General features: G+C 40.7%; 1 protein-coding gene across 23 annotated transcripts in view; it reads right to left on the reverse strand.

Moving 5' to 3' along the window:
• The window catches only part of ANK3 (ankyrin 3), a 687,375-nt gene that overhangs the window by 309,257 nt on the left and 356,272 nt on the right, over window positions 1–21,846 (reverse strand). The window lies entirely within an intron of this gene.

Raw genomic sequence — 21,846 nt, forward strand, 5'->3', positions numbered from 1 at the left:
ACGAATAAGTGAATGAAAAATAAGAACTGAATCTTAAATCCTAAGTTCCTTTAGTTCATACGAGTCCCCCGTAACTATTACAGCATGCACTGTTATAAGCCAGGATTGGAACATCATCTAATTAAAAATCTATTTATTTCAATATAAACTTCTTTGTAAAAATTTCCTTGATGACCCTTGCCCAGTATATTTCTGGATTCTCATACTGTTCACGGTCTACAGGATTTCTGGCCACACAATCTTCCTTTCATTATTGAATTTGTTGATTAATATAAACTGAGACTATGTCTATTTGGAAGATGCTATGGGTGACTGAGACCTTTGGCCCAGTGGCCCCAGTTGAGCAGCCCAGGCAGAATATGACAGGCCCCATCCCTCATTCCAATCCCTGCATGGGCCCCTCAGTGTCCTGGGGGAATGGAAGGTTGGGAACATTCAACAACCACCCCAAGAATATGAAGATCACAGGGCCGAATTTTAGAATGAAGACCGATTCTCAAAGAAACACTGTCTCAGAAACCTACCATTTCCCCCCATGAACCTTTGCACTTATGGTCTCTTAGGATTTTCCAGGGAGATCCCGGCCTGTTAACAGTAGCTGTCAGCAGGCAGGGCCAGGAGAGCCACTTGTATTGTTGCCATCATCAGCGCAGCCCGTGACCAGGCACGAAGTGGCTGTGCTTGGTCGGGGCGTCTCCGTGCCCACATGCAGTCCATGATGTCATGGGGACTGTGCTGTCCCCTGCAGAGTACTGTATACCCTCTATCGACATCTAAAGAAAAGCCCAGTTTTCAGTTCCATCCCACCTTCTACAATCAGCTAGACTTGATCACAGAAGACTCTGTGAATTGTGAATTGTTCAATGATGGTGGAAATAAAGCATTAGGATTTAAGCCATTTTCCCCCTCCCCCAAGAGAGAAGGCCTATTTGTTAGAATAAATGTGAGAGATGATCTGAGAATTTTTTAAGTGAGAGTGCTTCAAGCCTTTCAGATAACTAAGTGATTATCCCGGAATTACAGGTTTCTTTAAAGACCAGAGATGGCATGCATCTTCACTTGCTGGAAAAACTCTTCTCGGGAGTGAACCGCTTTTATTACTACAAAAAACGGCAGACACTACCTTCAAACTCAATAGAAAACTGAATTTGAAATTGGTAAATCCTTAATGGAAAAATAACTAGAACCCATGTTACCTTAAAATAACACTTTCCAAATAAACTAGAGTTAAGAACAGCAGTCAGGAAACTCTTTGCCATCAGTTTTTCCTGAAAATCCAAGAAATAAAGAACATAAAGCATAAAAATAGCTCCCTGCCCTAGTTCTTCTTGGCTCTTGCTTAGATACTGATTGAGAGAAAGGACTGTGATAGAAATTGTTAATGTTAATTCTTTGCTTTTATCCTATTTTAAGGAAGTTCCCCCCCACAAAAATGTGGTTGTATAAAAAGTGGAAATTTTTATTGTAATACAAGTTTCTCATATGCTTATGGATTTTAAAATTAAAGAAACCATTCCTTTTGTATTAATTTTTAGATATTGATAGTTTTGTATTCTATAAAGAGAGAATTCCATGTTCAATATTTCTGCTAAAGAAGAAGATCTGGGAGGGATAAATTAGGAGTTTGGGATTAACAGATACACACTACTATATACAAAACAGATAAACAATACTGCTACTGTATAGCACAGGGAACTATATTCAGTATCTTACAATAACCTATAACGGAAAAAAATCTGAAAAAGAATATGTACTTATATGTGTTACTGAATCACTTTGCTGTACACCTGAAACTAACACAACGTTGTAAATCAACTATACTTCAGTAAAAAAAAATAAGTAAAAATAAAAATAAACAGAAAAGAAGAAATAGCCCTGAATCCAATAATCTTCATAATTAATTTCAGGACTATAAGATCTTATATTTTGTGGCTTAATCTAAGAACAGATTTCAAATTTATTTTATCGAGACTATTTATAGAATATAACTTAGCTGGGGCTTCCCTGGTGGCACAGTGGTTGAGAATCTGCTGCTAATGCAGGGGACACGGGTTCGAGCCCTGGTCTGGGAGGATCCCACATGCCGCGGAGCAACTAAGCCCGTGAGCCACAATTACTGAGCCTGCACGTCTGGAGAGGCCGCGATAATGAGAGGCCCCGCGCACCGCGATGAAGAGTGGCCCCCACTTGCCACAACTAGAGAAAGCCCTCGCACAGAAACGAAGACCCAACACAGCCATAAATAAATGAAATAGTGTTTAAATAAAAAAAAAAAAAAAAGAAAAAAGCCAGCTTGTATATCACCTGCTCTTAAAAAAAAAAAAAAAAAAAAGAATATAACTTAGCTACTTAAAAATATAGGACATCAAAAAAAAAGACTAGAAGGTAATATGCTACAATGTTAATAAGAGTTAATCCTGGGTGTTGAGACTATTTCTGATTGCTTTTTTTCTTCATATAGTCTGTATTTTTCCCAGCTTTCAAGAATTGTAATTTTCAAGAATTATTTAAAAATAAGCAAAAAACAACCACTCTCTCCAAAAAGTTTAATTAAAAACAAACCTGGTCAAGAAGTCAACGTATTTGCTTTCCCCTCAAAGACAGTGAAGGGGCAAAAATCAATGATCAAATTTTTTTATTCAAGTTTGGCTTTTATGCCACTGTCTTGAACAGCCTGTTTCATCAGGGGCCTTTCGTGGCCTAACTAGTCCTTATTTGGGTTATCACTGCTCATGACCTCAGAGAGGAAGACGTTGCCAAATGGAGCCTAGGTTTGGGGTAAGGTCTTTGCCTACAATTCTATCACATTTATTCTCTGCGAGGCATTTGAGGCCAAAGACATTTCCGAAAACACGTCTCTAATCGAGGAGAAAAAAACAAGCTGGATGAACGACGCCCTATAGGCTCCATCTTCTCCATGCTCACACAAAAATCTTAAAGTACCCTTTCACCTCCACAGTCATAGGATAATATTTCTTTGTTCACACATGAAAGCTGTATTTTAAGACACTTTCCAACATCTTTTCTCCTGGCTCCTTTTCTTCACATGCCTAAATGTAGTCCGTACCATCTTGCCCTGTGATCACTTTAAACAAAGTTCTACATTTCAGACAAAAGTGGAAAATGAGACCAGTAAGGGTCCTCGCCCGTCTTTCGTTTCTCCTTCCTGTCTTCTCACGTTGGCTTTCCTGCCCTCCCAGAAAGGACAAGGGAGGAACAGAAATGACACACTTCCGAGTGCCTGTCAGGCAGTGAGATACGGAGATGAAGGTATGATTTCAGGCACAGTCCTGCCTTCCAAGATCTTACAGTCTAGTCATTGCAATACATACCTAAAAAGTTCACAAGAAAGAATGAAACATGTGCTTGGCTGATGATGTGGGAGGCCAGGGAAGGAGCAGCGAGTAGAATGTACTTTTCCAATAAAAATGGCCTCAAGGATGATGAGCACGGTAGCCTCCTTAGATTTCTGGTTTATCCACCTTGTGTGTGAAATGTCTTCATGGACTCCCCTGAGAATTTGACACCCTCCACTGTTACAACGTTCACAGGAAATACATTCTGAGTTCATATACATATAATTTATAAATCTCTGAAATTATCTGGGAGTTGAGCACTCACGCTCAACTTCCTAGCACGTATTTATCTACTGGCTCCACTCTACACTTAATAGTCAGTGGTACTCCCACTGCCACTGGAAAGAGGAGATGCCCAGAGATTTCCTCTGGCTGCATGAGCATCTACGGTAGATGTAGGCATGGCATCTACTGGCCTGAGGGAAACTACTGTCCCGGTTCCTCTCTTGGGTACCCCGGGCTCAGGAAGCTGCCTCACAGAGCAGCCCTCTGAAGACGTCTCTGTCCACCCACCATGTCCAGTGGCTTGAGGACGGAACAGCTATGAGGTGGCCCCAGCTAAGTGCTCTGAAATCTGTCGGGTGACACCCTTCCTCTGAGAGATTTCTAGGTGCAGTCCCACCCTACCTAATATCCATCATCCCCTTGGTCCCTATCAGAAGTCCAGGTACCCCAGACACACACGGCATCTTCTCCTTGCCCTGTTACGCTAGCAGAAATGGGCTGGCTTCCTTAGATATGTCTGTCATCCTTTCATGTGTCTGTTTTACTTCCATACCTCCCACAATTCAGGGCCTGGAGTGGGAGTGGGTATCCTTTTTGCTCTCTTTTGCAGCTTTCAAACCATTTCTCCTCCCTCCTCCTTCAAAAACACAGATCCTCTGAAACATTAAACCATCACCTATTAGCCTTCCTTGTTGCATGCATCCACTGATGACAGCATCCTATGGCCCAACAGCTTTTTCTCCGTCACTGCTCCTGGCAGATTTCTTAGTAGCTTCAACATTCACAAAGCTATTCCCAAGGCTCTGATCTCTCAAGTCCTTGACCTCCTTTACTTCAGTCCATTTCAGCCGTACACTCACATGGCCATACACTGCACCTTATAACCTCCAGCTGCATCACCTCCAAAATACACACTGTAAGCCTCTCAATCATCAGTCACCACCTTGTGTCTCTTGGTTCTAGGACTCCACTCCATTCAGCCCTTTCCACTTTTCCTCTATCCAACACTTCCATCTTACCTTCAATTTCTTCCCTATTAGCTTATATTTCACATCCTAGCATGACTAGCCAACCACTCCCTTTATACACTATGCCCTGGGCATTTCAACCACACCCTCCTGGAAACTCCCCTGCACATGTGTAAGCAAATCCAGTTGCACCTGGATCTGACTACTTGAACAATTCCAGACAAAATCATCTGACCTCACAGACTGGACTGACTTCAAATTTGTTGCCATAAATCGTGAATGAACACTCCATAGTGCCGGATGGTCTTATAAAACTTCCCTAGCACACGATTTCCCATCCAAACAAAGCAATGATTTCACCCCTAGTCTTCTCTCTTCGTTCTCCAAAACCTCCTTCACCGCCCCTCCCCACCCCGCTTCCTGCTGCCTCACACTTTAGGGAGAAAACAGACACAATAGGATGAGCACGACGTCATCTTCTGACCAGCAATCCCACCAACCTTCCCGAATCTGTTCTAGGTCCTCTGCTTTCCTTCTCTCTGCAACAGAAGAAGTGTCCCTGCTTTTTCCTCAGGCCAACCCTTCCATGTGGACACTGGTTCCCTCACATCATCCAGGGCTCCTCTTGACTTGAGAACTCAGCTCCTGCCATTATCCCCTCTCTCTTTTGTACCATCAGTTTCTTCACCTCTACAATCTCCTTCCCATCAATGAGATGCTTTTCTCATCCTCCCCAAGCTTAAAAACCAAACCAACCAAACCTCTCCCATGGCCCCACTTCTCCTCTATCTACCACCCCATTTCTCTCATCTCCTTCTCCATAAAATGTCTCAATATAAGGTCCTCTCACTTCTTTTTTTCTCTTCTCTTGAACTCCCTTAGTAAGATCACCAGTAGCCTACACCTTACAAAGTCAGTTGCCAACTCTGTTTAACACCCTCCTTCATAAATTACTTTCCTCCCTAGACAATCAGGCAGGCTTACCTGGTCTTCTTCCCACCTCACTGGGTGGTACTTCTCAGCCTCTTTTTTGGTTCCCCCTCTTCTAAATATTAAGATGCCCCAGAGCTCTGTGCTCTGTCACCCTCTGTTCTTTAGTTACCCCCTCCATCAAGTTCCATTGGTTTAAAATCACCCAACACATTCACAGATGACTGTCTCATATTTTAGGTTTGGACCCCTGACTGTCATCCGTCATTCATACTTACATATCTGACTGTCTTGCTGATGGAGCTACAGTTGGCTACAGAGCAGGCATATCAAGATTCAATTCAACCAGATTTTCTACCACTCTTCTTTTGTATGCTTTACTCTTGGAACTTTGGCCACCTTTTGGAGCTTAGGACATTCAGCTATGATCGATCCATCCCCAGGGCCTTTTAATAGCTCAGATCAGAACTCAAGCGACATTTCCTCTGAGTGGCCTCCTCTGACCATCCTAAATAAAGCAGTTCTCCTAGTCACTACCTAGGTTAAATTTGCCTTCTTTGTGGCATGTATTTGGACCTGCAATTGTCTTATTGGCCTATTTGTCTGCATGTTTATTAACATGTTTATTAACTCCCTCCACTAGATACAAGCTCTATCCTTGGAGGGTCTCAGGCTGCCTCAGTCAGTGATGTACTCCTGGTACTTAGAAAGGTGTCTGCCACAAGGGAAGTGCTCAGGGAATATCTGATGTTTGACTACTTGCTGTGTCTACATAAATGGTAACAAGGATTAATATCAGTTAGTAAACTGTTCTGACTATATACTCTTTATATAAGCACCTGTATCCTCGCTTTCACAATTGGGTTGACACTCAGTGATATCAGTGGCCTCAATGGCACCCTCTCTAGCTTGAGCCTATGTACCACCTTGATTGAAAGTACTGATCAGAACAGTGTCCTTAGAATAATTTCTCTCTGCAAATATATACCAAGCTTTAAGGTAGTGAAGAGCTAAAAGATAATCTCTTCAAATCATATTCAAATGAGCTACTACATTTTATTAAAGCACCCTACCATGTCAGTTTGACGTTCTTTGAAACATCTGTCACATGTATTCTTAACCCCCAAGTTTATTCCGTTTGTGTGCTTTACACTTTCCTTAGAGTAATTCAATCGAAGTCCTTATCAATTGGCCCTTTGAAGATTCCTTTTAAAAAAAAAAGCTAATTTAAATCACGTGCCAGTTTGAATTGAAAGAGTTCAGACGTGCTACCTGAAACTTTAAAATTCATGACCATAACACCAAGAAATCTAATTTTGACCAAATTTAGAAGGTTAAGCACAGCTCTACGAGTCATTTCTAAGATTTCTAGTGTTGGGTATCATTAATTCTCTCCATACCTCTCAACTATAACAAAGCGACAAAAAAATGACCTGACTCTGAAAAAACTTTAAAACACCCTTTTTTCCCCTAGAATCCAAGCAACAGTTCTGATAGTTATAGTTTTTAACCACAGGTTTACATTTCAACGCGTTTGGTACTGTGTATGTGCATGTTTCCGTGTGTGTGTGTGTGTGCACATGGCACGGCAAGTGACAACTGTACCTTTAGGCTTCCTGTAGTCACCTGTTTTGACCAAGACTTTAAGGAATCAAGTGCAGATCTAACTTTATTTAAATTTTATTAATTTTAATTTTATTTATTATTTTTTATTAATAAAATTTGTTTTATTCCAGGGAGCCAAACGAACAAGACTACTCAGCTAAAAAGTCAAGACACTTGGGGACTTCCCTGGTGGCGCAGAGGTTAAGAACCCACCTGCCAACGCAGAGGACACAGGTTCGAGTCCTGGTCCGGGAAGATCCCGCATGCCGCGGAGTAACTAACCCGTGCGCCACACCTACTGAAGCCCGCACACCTAGAGCCCATGCTCCGCAGCAAGAGAAGCCACCACAATGAGAAGCCCGCGCACTGCAACAAAGAGTAGCCCCTGCTCGCTGCAACTAGAGAAAGCCCGCGTGCAGCAACGAAGAACCAACGCAGCCAAAAAATTAAAAATAATTAATTTTAAAAAAGTCAAGAAACTTGGAGTGTGATATTTGTTTCATTTTGTTTTAATAAAGTAGACATGAAATATTTCTCACCACATAAGGAGCAAATGAAGGGTACTACCTACAATACTCTCTTTTCCTTTCTAGTGACAGGAGATTTAAGGAAACAGGTAACTGGATTTATTGAAGGCAAAAGATATTTTGGATGAAAAATCACTTTTAACTTTTGAATCTAATACTGCAAAACCTTTACCTAAAAATGGAAACTCGGAATTATTTTTCTTGGTTTCTACCTATGATCTATTCATAAAAGAAAAAGGAAGTTGACATTACAAAGAAGGATTCTTTGTAAGAGTTTCTTTCTAAGAAAGATGGATGAAAATAAAAAATAATACACCTGCTTAAACTATTAATGAAAAACACAAGTCCAGATGGATTTATTTTATTAAGTAATACAACATTAAATCTTTAGTCTTTAGCCTGAAAACTCTACATTTGTATGCAAGCTTATATCAACAAGATGATGAGTGATATCAAACAGGGTCTAGGATCAAGACATTAGATCAATTCTGTTTTTTGAAATCTTTCTTCTGGGGCCTTCTTTTCATTCTCAACCACCTAAGGAAGCTATTCAGTATTCCACAGTGCAGATGTGTGTCCTCATCTTTTCTAACACATTTTGCATTTGAGTCAATCAGAGTTTTTGCCACTAATAATTATGCTACATAGAAAAAAAACAAAACAATAGAATATAAGTGATCTGCTCTTGGAAGTTTTCACTTATACTTGTGGTCTTTAGTAATACTGACATATCGGAATTCCAAAGAGGAATTTTTAAACCACTTCTGGTGAATGGTTTATTAATTGGAATGTTGGGGGAATGGAATTGTGAATTTAATTTTTGTTCAATTAAAAACTTTTCAGAAAATACTTTTTTGTTTAGCCCTTGATGTTGAAAGTGTTTCATAAATGCCTTAGTCCACTTGTGTTTCATATAGTTCAGCTACTTTATTAAGAAAGGAACCTGCAGGAGTTCACAGTCATGGATATTATTCATTGTAGGAGAATAAGTTATTGAGGGGAATGGAAGAGATACATTCCAAGACATAGTCTGAAAACCATTATTTACAATATATTCCTGGTTACAGATCATTTTGTTCTGGTTTCCCACTCTTGTAAACATAAAGTAAAGATAAAAAGATCTGTTCATTCGAGTTTATTGTTAGTTTAGTTCTAGTCAGTAGAAGTTTCACGTATGGTACCTCATACTACTTTTAAACTGAAGTATATTTTTGTGAAAATTATTTATGAAAATCATATTGTCTGATTGTAAAACATATGCACACACATTGTTTTAAAAATTAAACAATGCAGAAAAACTTAATAAAGTAAAAAAAATATCATGCCCTAGAGACAGTCATTGTCTACCTTTTTTGGTGAAAATGCATAATCTCAGCTTTGTAAACGCATATGGGATCATGCCTCACATCTGCACAGCCTACTTGATACGACCAGCAACATTTCTGTGCTATTAGGATAACCTACATGATCATTTTTAATCCTTCCATAGTGTTCCATTATCTACTTAACCCAAATCCTAGTGATGAGTTGGAATGTTTCCAAATTTTATTATGAAGCACCGCTATAAAAATCCCCCAAACTTTGCACATATATCTTTGCACACTTGTTTAATTATCTGCTTAGGACAAATTCCGAAAGTATAAACTATATTTTACATTATATGCCTATTCAGGTACAACCAAGAATATTTCCTATGAGTAGACTATTTCGTATATTTTGTCATTTTGGAGAACTGTACACTGATTACTATGCTGAGTTCAAATCTGTATCATCAAGAGACTAAATGACCATCACTATTAAACCTGTGTATAAAAATTCTAGGAAAGCAGAAAGTCTACTGTCCCAAACAAGAATAATTCTATCACACGTGAGCCAGCAGTGCTTTGGCAAAAAGCTCCCCATAGCACCTTAATGAATACAAGTGGTCAGGGTTGTGGTTTCGCATTTCATCAGGGGAATATCCCCTGGACCAGGATGGCATGTCAGGTGGAAGGGAGATTTCCTCATTCAGCACTCTCTGATTACCTCCAGCAGCTGGCTTTGGGCAACGTCCAGGGGATCTGTACACCTAAACATTAATTCATTCTTCCAGCAGCCCTCACTGGGCACTGTGTATGGTCCTGTGGTCCTTGTTCAGGGAGCATGCTCTGTCTAGCTGATGACAAGTGCAGGACGAGTAGGTTCACAGGGAAACCCTCTGCTTGAGCAATTCACCGAAGTCTTCACACAAGGGACATTAGAGCTGGTCTTGGAAGGCTGCATGGGTTGGGTTACCTTGGACAGTGGTAGACTTGTTCTCTGGTCTTTTATTGGATGACTCGCCCCACCCTCTTTGTTCGCTACCTCCATAGTAGAAAGGCTAACTACTCCCTTCGCCAGCCTCCCTTGCAGCTAGAGGGGGACTGGAAGAGGTAGTTATGGCCAGTGAGATAGAAATGCCTAGGGGCTTCTGGAAAGGCGTTTTCTTTCTCCGATAAAGGCACAGAAGTAGCTAGTCCTTCACTTCTTTTTGTCTCTCAATGCAGATTTGAGGCAGGGAGCTAGGCAAGCAAGGAGTGAAGGCCAATATCATTAAACCTCTGAACTACACCAGCAGCTGTCTACCCTCAGATTGCTTGTTTTCTGGGAAAAAGAAACCCCTCTTTATTTATACCACTGGCAGCCAGAGATACACCTATTTGTAGCTGAAGGCATTCCTAACCAATACATCACTCCTCCAACCAAGATGGTGTCTAGACGGAGGCAAGAATATTAGTGGAATAGAGGCCAAGATAGGGCAATATAGGGAGGATGGCTGCAGGGTTCAGAACATGCACTGTAACAACTCTCTTAGGTTCACAACATACGGCCCTTTCAAGATCAGGAGGCATGGTTAGGAATACAGGGTGACATACCTCCTAAGTGTCAAGGCTCAAAAGGGCATGTGAGTGTTTTTTTATTAGAAAATATGTTGACACTATCTGATAATGAATTTGAAGCACTATGGTTTCCTTAAGATGCACCCACTTCAAAAGTACCAAAAACAGGGCTTCCCTGGTGGTGCAGTGGTTGAGAATCCGCCTGCCAATGCAGGGTACATGGGTTCGAGCCCTGGTCCGGGAAGATCCCACATGCCGCGGAGCAACTAAGCCCGTGCACCACAACTACTGAGCCTGCGCTCTAGAGCCCGTGAGCCACAACTACTGAAGCCCACGCGCCTAGAGCCCGTGCTCCACAACAAGAGAAGCCACTGCAATGAGAAGCCCGCGCACTGCAACGAAGAGTAGCCCCTGCTCACCGCAACTAGAGAAAGTCCGTGCCCAGCAATGAGGACCCAATGCAGCCAAAAATAAATAAATAAGATAAATAGATTTATATTAAAAAAAAGTACCAAAAACAAAACAGACAACCCAAACGTGAATTATAGAACCAAAGGGTAAACATAATGTAAGAATCAAAAGTGAGAGTGAGGGGCTTCCCTGGTGGCGCAGTGGTTGAGAATCCGCCTGCTAATGCAGGGGACACGGGTTCGAGCCCTGGTCTGGGAAGATCCCACATGCCGCGGAGCGACTAGGCCCGTGAGCCACAATTACTGAGCCTGCGTGTCTGGAGCCTGTGCTCCGCAACAGGAGAGGCCGCGATAGTGAGAGGCCCGCGCACCGCGATGAAGAGTGGCCCCCACTTGCCGCAACTAGAGAAAGCCCTCGCACAGAAACAAAGACCCAACACAGCCATAAATAAATTAATTAATTTTAAAAAAAAAGTGAGAGTGAAATCAACTATACTTCAATAAAATACATTAATAAAACAAGTGAGAGTGAAAAAGGCAGTGTAACCAGGCAAAAGGAATGTATGTGTATAGTGTCCTTTCTATATCCTGTCTTCTTCTGGTAGAAACATTAAATGTTTAAATGAAAATATAAGGCCAGTATTTTGTTTGTTTGTTTGTTTTTTTAAAGCTAACAACCAAGTGCTACCAGCCCACTGGAGTTAAATGAGAGAAAGTGATTGTTTTTTAACTTTAAGAGAAAAGCAAACAACAGCCTCTAGACTATCATGTATCTTGGTCACCTGAACGGTCAAAAAGTAAGATTGTTCAAGGCTGCTCAAGGGATCTAGAAATGATGTAAAGAGGCATCTCAGGAGAAGAAAGAACTAATGATAAACATGTATATAATCTGTAGAAAAATAAGACAATGAATATGCAGACTGTTGTCATAACAAATCGTATGTCCTAGTAAACTGTTTCCCAAGGTAATGGGAAAATACGGCAATCATTTTTAATATGGACAATTTATACAATCATAAATAAATAAGAGGAAACACGTACTTTAAAGGAAACAATAACAACAAAAACAATGAAACCTAAACATAGAGACGTTTCCTACATTCCCAAAGAATGAGAGACAACAGGTGCTATTTTGTGGCTCTATTTCTCTGAGAAATAACCAAATAACCAAAAATCACCACACATTTGAGTGTGAAATAGAAGATGTGTAATAAACTTCTAGGTGTGAAAAAACATAGACTTTAAAATCTAAGAGAGTAAGGCACTGACCACTGTTTCCCAGCATCTTGCACAGAGCCTGACAAATAGGTGCTAAAATATTTGTTGAAAAAAAGGGGAAAATAGAAGGAAAGGAGAGAAGAGGAAAATGGAAAACTTCCCGCGTGAACAAAATGTTCTTTATAAAGGACTTAGTTTTTTCAAGTCACAGAAATATCATTCAGTATAAAATATACATAAGTTGCAAAATGGTATTAATGAAATCAAAACCAACAGTGGATACATTCTTATGAAGTAGGTTATGGATGAACATATTTTGAAGATGACTCTCAAATTCCGTTCTCAATTCTATTAATCAAAACCTGATAGATAATATCTAGCATCATTTCCACTGAACGATTTTCAAGCAATCTCTAAAATAACAAAGGGCAATCTGCTCTGAGAGGGGAAGATCGAATTATATTATATCGAATGAGGTTACAAGTATTTCTCACTTGTCAGGAGCATTTCTCTCTTGGTTGCCTAATGTTGAAGAAATACCTCCTGTTGCCTGATAATGAGAAACTTATCTATGAAATTCTCAACCAAGATTTAATCTGAAGTATGTTCTTTACTGGGACAATAAGAAAGCATCAGAGATTTATTTAGCCCTTCCAAATGTCATGCTAAGGTTATGTTGACCATTTTAGGAAATTTTCCCAACCACCCCCTCAAGACAGAGATTACTGCTGTCTTCATTTTATCAATGAGCAGACAGACTTTGTGAGGTTAAGGAACAAATCCAAGTCCACACAGCTAGTTAAAGCAGTGGAGACAGGAGTAACACACAGAGAATCTGGGAATCTGACTCCTAATCACCGTGATCAACTACAATGGTGTCAGTGATAGTGACAGTGATAATAATAATTGGTAATAATACTACTCATAAATTACCATACACAACAGTTGCTGGAGCAACTTCATGCCTACTTAATCTTTGTAAGATATATCAAACCTCAGCTGACCCTCTGCTGCCAAGGGCAAGATACTTATTTTTTAGGACTAAAGTATTAAATCACTGCACTTAAAAATTCTTAATCAAAACCCAACTGTTCTGTCTCCCTTTTAACCTTGGTGCTATTGACCTTGCCAGGAGAGGAAACACTTTTAACATCTCCTCCAGGCCCCTAGGATACTATCTAGACAGGGTTAGACCTTTCTTCACTGCTTTTCCTGTGGTTACATGCCTGAAGTTGTCACACGCCTGAAGCTGTTGTTCTGGCAGAAGAAGAGAGTAGGTACTAGATTTTTCAGTTCTGTGGTGCCAGAGAGAAAATGAATAGCTATCCTAACTGTACTCTGAGTATATACTTAAGAGATATCATCTCGGTTTTCTAATATTATAAAGTATATGGAAACAACAAACTAGATGTGTTCGTTCACTTGGCTTAAACAAATTCTGGGAACTGCTATTCATAGCAGGTTATGCCATGGTCCTAACTTGGCCTTGTTTATCCTATCTGAAATATCAAAAATCGGTACCTTCTGAGTTTCTGTATTTCTAGTTCCTTGATCAGGGTATTCGCTCTTTAAAAATAGACCTCAGCTTTAATGTTTTATGTCGATACCAACTCAATCTCTACATGTTTATGGCATGTCACAGTAATCGTAGAACCTCATGAACTGGACTTCCTAGTTACTTCTGAACGGAAAGACAGGAATTAACATAAAAAGTAAAAATGAACAACTGCAGGAAACGTGAGTTATGTGAGCAGGCAACCTGTAAACGAGAAATGCAAATGGCTAGCAAACCTATGAAACAATACTCATTTGCACGAATAATGAAGTATTACAAACTGAGACAATAATGACATGAACACTGGTCAACTATGAAGTTGGCAAAGGAAAAAAAAAGTCAACACTCAATGCTGGAGAGGATGTAGTGAGGTCAACACATGGCAGAAGTGTAAACTGGTTTAACTGGTATAGAAAACAATCTGATGGCTTGCTTTATCACCAAGCAGAAAACTCTCCCTGAATCTAGTTTTAGTCTCACGTAGGAGATAAACACACACACACACACACACACACACACACACACACACACACAATATTTACGTTTTAAATTTGAGCTCAAATACCACTCCTGTGTCTCAAGGCTTAAACTATTCTCAAGAGAAACACTGGAATCTAAGACGCCTGGCTCAGGACACCCATATTCAGAAAAGAACATTTTACGCTCTCACATGTTGAAAGGAGGAAAGAAGGAAGGAGAGAGGGAGGGAGGGAGGGAGAAAATCATTCAGGATTCAAAGTAACCTGGTAGCTAACGGACCTCGAGCTAGTAACAGAACTTCTTGAGTATGAGAATACCCTTTTCACAGAATTACAAGGATCAAATGTGATAATGGAGGTGAAAGTCCTTTGTCAATAACAAGTCAATACACGTTTTGAGATTCCAAAACTTTGATTTTTCACAGCTTCTCTGTTCAGTGTCCTTAGAAGTCCCTCTCAAAGCACTGCAGTACCCTATCACTTCAGCCAGTGGGCAAACCTACTCTGACATCTTTTTTTATTCTTACTAAATTTCCATGATTGTACCAGTTACATTGAATTTTACCCTCTGGGACAAGGATACCTGCAAACCCAAACCCCACCCTGGCCAATGCTATTCCAGCAGAGCAACATCAAAATGTTCTATTACATGTAAGTTAACCAAGGCAGAAGGCCCATCAACATAAAGTCTTCAGGGAGAGACAGGCCAGCATGAGAGCCTTGGACTCACGAGAGATGTCTATTATTTAGAGAGATGGCACAGAGCACCTTACGTAACCGTTCCTACCAAAGCGGAGCTTGGCGTGACACCTGACAGAGGCTTGCTCCTAAAAGAGTGTATTTAAATTTTTCATCAGGCTGCCTTTATAAAAAATTGAAACAGAATATTCTCCAAGTGAGGGAACAGTTTGCTAAAAAGAAGATTAAAATTTACAATTACCTTTTGAACCACCTTTTCAGGACTCTCTGCTTTCTGGGCCTGAAGTGTCAAGCAAGGGTTTGGCTTTGAAATTAGCAAGAATAATAGTGAATTTTTCCTGTAGCCCAAGAAGGAGGTTTTCACTTTGCCAGGCTTTTAATAATGTCAAGTTCCCATTATCAGAAGCCCTTGTCCTTCAGGCAATGGCAAAAAAATGTGCTAAAATGACCGTGGGCGCTTCACTTCTGGACTGACCATCAGCACGCCGTGTCAAAATGCCTTTTGTTTTCCTTCTCAAGGTGATTAGGCTGGTGAGGTGATGCAAGCAGAAGTACAGCAGAATCACCAAGCCGGGAGCCCATTCATTTCCCTCTGCTGCACTGCAGATTCTTTTCGACCCAACTCCCATGTCCTCAGTGACACCCTTTGAAACGGATGCAGTAATCCAAAGAACAGATGAGGAGATCCACTGCTTCCACAAATTAAATATTATAATTCTGTTGGTCTCCAATACTAAAATGTTTCAGTCCTGGGTGTTTTAGAGAGAAGGGGGTATTTCAGATGGTGGGAGCCTGCTGTGAATGCAGATGGAAATTTTATTGCTTGTCTAATGCTTGTCTATTTTAATAAAGAGAATTACAGTGGCAGTGCAATTTCGTTCTATACGCCATGGGTTGCAATACTGAAGTAAAAGTAGCCCTCCATCCTGGAATCTTTTCTCTCTCTGTGTTGTTCAGTCTATTCTAAACCTGTCCCTGAAATTTATTTATCAAGAAGAGCCCATTAGCTAAAAGGAGAGAAAAGAAAATCTCTAGGGGCAATATGGAATGCTCCTCTCTCTCTCTCTCCCCCTTCCCGTACCCCAGGGGAGAGAACAGAAGTACTCTTTGTCTGGTCACTATGAGAACCAAATGATAAAGCCTCACCTTTGAAGCAATGGTACATACTCATGGAGAAGAAATAGATGTGAAGAATATTTTACTTATTCTCCTATTACCCCACAGAGGCTGAGAGGATACCAAGGCAAACACTGCTTCTCTACATTTGGGGGGCATTAACTGAGCTTGTCAGCTTCATCCATGACATTTACCGATCATTCGTACTAAATTTCCATTGATGGATCATTTATCCCACCCCACACAAGGGTGTACACACCACACAAGGTTAAGGTAACAATCACAAAGCATTGCTGGCAATTTTTACCAGACTGGGAATTCAAACAGAGCCAGATTTTAAAATGCAATGAGAAATAAAATGCCTTGAAATCTTTTTGACAGTCTGGAAATGGACCTGCTCCTCTTCTAGTAACAACTGAACACTTAGGATGCTTGCATGTGTTTTAGAAGCAATCCATTGAAATTCTATATGGCCAAGTTTTTGATCCTTATTCTTGGTCAATGCATGTACTTCTGGGTGATTCCCTAAGGGGGAAATATTCCTTAAAAAGAAAACATAATTTTAAAGATCCTTCTTTGATCTTCAATCAACAATGGTCCTGGAAATCCTAACACTGGCTGCTTCAAGTGGATGAGGGATGCTGACAGAGAAATGGCACCGAGGAACTCTCAGAGGCGATGAAATGTAACACTTACCTTGTTGGATGAATGGCTTAAACAACTATGCATTTGTCAAAACTGAGTAAATATATACTTAGCATCACTGCATTTGACTCAAGTGAATTATAACTCGATCTAAAAAAATTCTCCTGGAAACATTAAAAAACAATAAGATTCTATGCACAGAGTTCCTTTCAGAATTTTCCAGACATATAATTGCAAGGCAAATCAGAAAGAACGCCTTTTGCTGGAAGTTCACATAAAAGCCGAGGCATTCCTGGTGCCACACGTCTCTGCTTTGGTGCCACAATTTACTAAGACATTACCATGAACGGTTTGCTGTTATGATGAAAGTAAATATCGCTGAGAATGCAATTAAAAGCGTTACATTAAATTGCAAGTTCAAGCTAAAATTCTGGGTTAGGCATTCCTGCCACATTCCCCATTACGACATGAGGGACCTTGGGACTCCCCAGCCATATCTGAAGCAAATGTCCCAGCTGTGGTCTAGAGCACAAAACACTGAGGCTAGGAAGGCCTCTCTTCATAAACTATGTGTGTGCCTCATTTATGATAATTGGATAGTGAACCTCAAAGACAGATACATCAAGACACAATTATCCTAATATAAAAGGACTCCTTTAAATTGTCAAGGGCCATCATGTATTTTGCAACATTCTATCCAGGGGAACTTCCTGTTTAACATAACTATCTATTACATTGAGCCATAGATATCTGTTTTATCTTTAAAAAAACAAACTGTGCACTGTTTTCTCTAATTTTATCTATGTTGACTCTCAACTAAGCTAAACTCAGATTAGATGTCTGTTCATTTCTGCTAGAACTAATAACTGCAAATACTGATATGCAGTTGTCAAGCTAATGAACTTAAAAATACAGATATACAAACAGACACAAACACAACCACACAAGAATTAGAAAAAATTAATCTCATGAATTTGGGGGTAATGACATTCCTTACGGGTATTTGGGCTTTAATACTTAAGCAACATTTTTCATCAGAATACTATGTACGTTTCCCAGAAGTGGTTTATAAAAGGTCAGCCGAGCACACTTAATTTTTTTTTTTGCAGAAGTCTTTAAAATGCAGCTTCAAACTTGAACTATTCTTTCAGTAAAAGTAGCACATTTCAGAAAAGTTAAATCTAGTGCATGTTACTAGAATCAGTTTGGCAAACTTTCAGAGCACTCTTACTTTTCAAGTGAAATCAAACCCATTTTTGTTAATGAACGTATTTGTTGGAAAAAACTGTTCTCCTATTAAATTGTTTTTCAAGATATTCTCTTTTTCATTTCTCTAAACTTTTGAAAATTAAACATTTAAAGATGTTTGTGAAAGAAATGGATTGATCGTGTAGTTTACTGTGGGCGATTTTCTTCGATTTTTCTACTTCTTTTTAAAAAATCACTATAAATACATTGTTCGCAAAATGGAAAGATACATTAAAGCGTGTCACGGTTATAAAGAGTTTATTGTGAATATAACAAATACTTATAGTATATGGGTGAACATAAATATAACGTCACAGTTCTCACCATGAAGGCTGTCACAATCTAAAGTTTAGAAGCCTTTTCACTAGCATTTCTAAATTCATCATGTCCAGTGAATAACAGCCTAGACCAAAAGCAATGGCTTCAACATTTCTCAAAATAATTCAGTAATTATTCTCTAGGTTTCTAATTGATCAGCTGAGTGGATTTCTCTGCTCTCGGGTGGTCCAAGTACAGAACTTCAATATCTCTGAGCTAATACTGAAAACCCAAGTTAAAAGTCCCCATACAATAACATTTTTTACTTTGCAAAAATAGTAACAGGTGACAGGAATAAGGGAAAGCAGGAAGAAGGGAGGGAGCACATCTTGTATAAATGTAAGCCAAACCCTCTGCATTCCCACACAGCTTGCGGGAATCTTAGTTCCCCGACCAGGGGATTGAACCCGGGCCCTCAGCAGTGAAAGCACAGAGTCCTAACCACTGGACCACCAGGGAAGTTCCTGCATGCCTTTCTTAATACAAGGTGTAACAGCCTCTCAGATGCCCATATCTGACATCTCCAACCCATCCTTCTTGGCTCCTTCCTTTCTTTTCCACCCCAATTAAGCCACCACGTCCGATCCATCCTACTTCTGAGAGTTTTTCTAGCTGTGCTCTCTCTACGTCATCTGCCCACACTTCTCCGTCTTCAGGAGCCACTTCAACGGCTGCATCTCTCTGCCCTCTGTCCTGAGAGACCTGCCCCTTTCTACGACCTCCATTCACTTTATACATTTTCTGTATCAACTATGAGACTATTTCAAGTCTTTTAAACTTGTCTCCCTTACGAAACTACGAGTTCCCAAAGAACTGGAAGCACGCCTTGTTTCTCTTTGTATTCCCAAGGCATATACATATTTGTTGAACTGAAATGTTTCTGAATGAAAACAATATGTATATTTCACAGTCACCGGACTATAACAAATTACTCCAGAATTTTATTCTTTTTATGCCCTTATTAGTGGCTAATTTTTCTATCAGAATAATTCCACATGCCTTAGTTTCTAAGGAATCAGTTCATAAAAGTTAGTCCCTAAGAAGCCAAGTGTTTACCGATTAAATTGGTTAATCTGAAATATATGAAAAATCAACCTTTGATAAAGTTTACCACATTACACAATTTGTTCCTCTCTGGTATCCAACTGATAATGAAGTATTTCCATCTGTTCTAGTGCATTCTAGTAAATGCTTTTATGATAAAGAAGATAAGAAAAAACAAAATGGAAGGGCAGAAGCCATGCAGAAAAAAGGAGAGAAAGAACCATGCACGACATATGGTTGGTACTTAATAATCACTTAGAAAATGATTACTAAGTATAAGGGATAAAGTAATGGGAGATATTACAATGGAAGATAAAGAAGATAAAGTATTAGAAGGAACAAAGCTTTTGCATCTTTATAAATCTATTTTTAGGTACTGTTTATCAGTGTTCCAACGTCTTCACAAATCAGCCAAATGTATACACTGCATTTCAATGCCAACCAGAAGGCCAGACTGAAAGTTAAGAAGGAAGCATAAAATCCATATGCGAAACGGAAACAGAGTTCCCATGAAAAGGGACTGAACAGTCTCTCAGCTGTCTTCTCCCTAAAACGACTGTGACCTTGGCCCCTTTTACAAATTAGTGGCAACAGCTGAGGCCGTGCTATATCAACGTGTTATGAGCTGGACAATCCACATGCCAACTACTATGTCAATTCAGGGTACCACATGATTCCTAAGTGGGAATCCTTAGGATTCCTTAATTAATGAATCCACTTAATTCCTAAATGGGGAATTAAGGGGGTCTTGCAACTGTCTCATGAGCACCGGCTAAAGGAACGAAGAACACAGAGCTGGGAGAGAAGAAGCAGCACCAACACGCCACTGTCTTCATCTCTGCAAAGAGCTGGCAGATGGGTGGACATAACAGGGTGCTAGATTTAGTCTCAAAATGAGAGTATATTCTACCATTTAGAACTGTCCGGAAACAGTGTGGGCTACGTTTAGAGGCAGGACGCCTGGACTCCCAGGCGATTCATACGCTGAGACTGACGGGCAGTTCATAGACTGTGTCGGGGAGAGGCGGGCTCTGCAGAGGGCAGCACAGCGACCTCACAGGGTCCTCTCACCTCTAACGCGCCACAGCTCTGGACACTCTGCGGGGACTTCCCACACTACTGCGCCCTTCAAAACCCATGTACGTGCCCTTGACGTAAGTCCTATAGGTTCAAATTTAGATTTCTACAGTAGCTCTTCATTGAATTGAAATGAAATGAAATCAGTCATCTACTCCTTCTAATGAAGTGATTGAATCATATATTTTAATCTACAGCCCAAAAAAGTCACTTCTAATCCATTATATATGATTTCCGTGATTGGTATGAAAATGGAGGCATGATAAAGGAATTTTTAAACTCGGTACTTTGACTTGTTGTAAACAATCACGTTTGTTATCTTAATCATGTAAATCAGAGTAAAATGTGATTCTCCTACACATGTAACATTTTAGTTATGTCGATCCATAGCGGCCCCCATCTAAACATTTCCTAAAAAAGCAATGGGGGGCTTCCCTGGTGGCGCAGAGGTTGAGGATCTGCCTGCTAATGCAGGGGACACGGGTTCGAGCCCTGGTCTGGGAAGATCCCACATGCCGCGGAGCAACTAGGCCCGTGAGCCACAACTGCTGAGCCTGCGCGTCTGGAGCCTGTGCTCCGCAACAAGAGAGGCCGCGATAGTGAGAGGCCCGCGCACCGCGATGAAGAGTGGCCCCCGCTTGCCGCAACTAGAGAAAGCCCTTGCACAGAGACGAAGACCTAACATAGCCAAAAATAAATAAATAAATTTAAAAAAAAAAAAAAAGGCAATGGTAGCTTCCCTCTGACTAGGATGTGAAACTCTAAACCGGAATTAAATTGAAAAGTAGTAAAGTTCTCTCTGTCTGTGTCCAATGCCCCATTACACAGTGGCAAGTGGCAACCAGGCCAGGGCTTCTCCAGGGATGAGACAGCTGGCAGGTTGGGGTGTCCTTCCCTGGGCTCAGGTGGGGGGAAGGAGGGGACAGCTTTGGCAAGTCAGAGTTGGGAACGCTCAGAACAAGAAGGTGAGTGCAACGCACGATCCAGGGAGTTAAAGAGGCAGAGAGAGAAAAGCCAAGCACAAGCAATTGGGTCCTAGATGAGACGTTATGTGATGAAAGCACGAGTTGTCTCCCAAAGCTCAATTTTATGTACTTGCCTATACTTGGTCTGGCATAGCATGTGGAATGGTCCACTGTGCTTAGACAATCGGGAGATGGTAGAAAATTCAGGAAGAAGTAATGCCCACTGATGACACTGGAAATTAAAAAATGGGAACGTGACTCCAGAGGAGAAAGCGATGTCATAATTATAGATGGAAGGCAAGACCCTCAGAGGAAGCAAGGCTGAGAGGGTTTTAGAGACAGGTGGCACCAAGGACCTCCCCCTTGCTCTACTATTAGACCCCCACCCCCTCCCCAGCCATGTTCTATCAATTCTAATACACCCTTGGGGAGACGGGCAGGGCTGTCCCAATTTCAGCACTGAAAGTCCTACACGCTGGGGAACCCCTCGGTCCTGGACAAAACAGGTTGGTTGGTCACACTATCCCAAGGTGAATGTGACATGGCCTCTTCTCTGGCCAGTTAAGAGCCATGGGCCTAAAAACTTTCGACTGAAGGCTGGAG

The sequence above is a fragment of the Balaenoptera ricei genome, chromosome 16, assembly GCF_028023285.1.
Source record: "Balaenoptera ricei isolate mBalRic1 chromosome 16, mBalRic1.hap2, whole genome shotgun sequence".
NCBI lineage: Eukaryota > Metazoa > Chordata > Mammalia > Artiodactyla > Balaenopteridae > Balaenoptera > Balaenoptera ricei.